Here is a 1,465-nt window from a genome sequence, read left to right as displayed (position 1 = left end):
TGGATGAGGGAGATAGAGATTGCATGTGAATAAAGGATGGATAGGACTCTAGGGTGGGGTAGGGTTGGGTGGGGGACAGAGAGAGCAGGAGAGAGGGAGAGAAAGAGAGGGAGGGAGAGAGAGAGAGGGAGGGGGAGAGGAAGAAAAAGAGAGGGAGGGAGAGGCAGCTGAATGTAATGGGATAGGTGGGAGCCATAAAGAAGGTCGGGGGGGTACAGGGGGTGGGCGATATAAAAGAAAAAATGAGAGTTGGAGCAGAGTTTTATAGGTAAAGCACAAAGCGTAAGAGAGACTCCGGCCACAGAGGACATTGTCACAAGTGCTGGACGACGCCCGAGACGGGCTACTACACAACACGGAGAAAACTACTGAGTTTGTCAGACTCAATAGCACCCAAATCAGGATGGCTTGCAGCGAAAATACAGTGAAATTGAGGTCTATGAGGAGGACTAACCACATCATATCACTTCTGGAATGTGTTACCCAGACTATTCTGGGTGTTTTTTGTCTGTTTGTTTGTTTTAGTTGTTTATTCGAGGATTTTGGGAGAGGAAGAATTGACATAGAGAAAGGAAATCAGTCTATCTGAGGCGGTGGGTGCCAATGATGAGGGATGATGAAGCGAAACTCTTTGGCAGAAACGCAGGACGATGGGGAGGGCTGAAGAGAGAGAACGCAGGGAGGGCGGAAGGGAGAGGGTCGAAAGAGAGAGAGAGACTACAGGACAGTGGGAAAGTCTTAAGAGAAATCTCCGCATTCAAATGCTTAGCATCCACCTCATGCTTCTCTCTCTCTCTCTCTCTCTCTCTCTCTCTCTCTCTCTCTTTCTCTCTCCCTCTCTTCATACCCCTCTGAGTAACTCCTGCTCTCATTCCTAAAAGCTTTACAAGGGCTCCTTCAAAAAAAAAAAACAACTAAAAAATGCAGCAACGACCCTCAACCGTCCCGACAAGAATTCACAGGACTTCTCTCTCTCTCTCCCTCTCGCTGCTCTCCTCCCTCCCTTCTCTCTCCTGCTCTGCTGCCTCCCTCCCTCCTTCCCTCCCTCCCTCCCTCCTCCTTCCCTCCCTCCCTCCCCCACTCCTCTCCCCTCCCCTCCCCTGCCGTTGTTCCCCTCTGCTTCCTCTCTCTGGCTCTTCCTCTCTCTGTTGAACCATGCCGAGGACGAGCACACAGCGAGCTCTCTCAGGCCTCCTCTCAGTGAAGGTGAGCACAAGGGCTTCAGTAGCAAAACCAGACCTTTATCTGCTTATTATTTGGTGTCTGTTTTTGTCTTTTTTCAGGAGTGCTTTTACATAGGCGGTGTACTTGCCAGTGTGATTTGTGAACATGCTAGCTTTCATACAGGGGGAAAAAAAAGACATGGAAATCGTCAGTGGATTTAGCTGGTAAGTCTCTTAATTAGCTGGACTTTTAACTTTTGCTTCATACACCTCTCTTGAGTATTTCTGAAACACACACTTTG

The sequence above is a fragment of the Sardina pilchardus genome, chromosome 13 (genome assembly GCF_963854185.1).
Source record: "Sardina pilchardus chromosome 13, fSarPil1.1, whole genome shotgun sequence".
Classification (NCBI taxonomy): Eukaryota; Metazoa; Chordata; class Actinopteri; order Clupeiformes; family Clupeidae; genus Sardina; species Sardina pilchardus.
The sequence above is the reverse complement of the archived record's forward strand: the minus strand, read 5'-3'. Positions refer to the sequence as shown.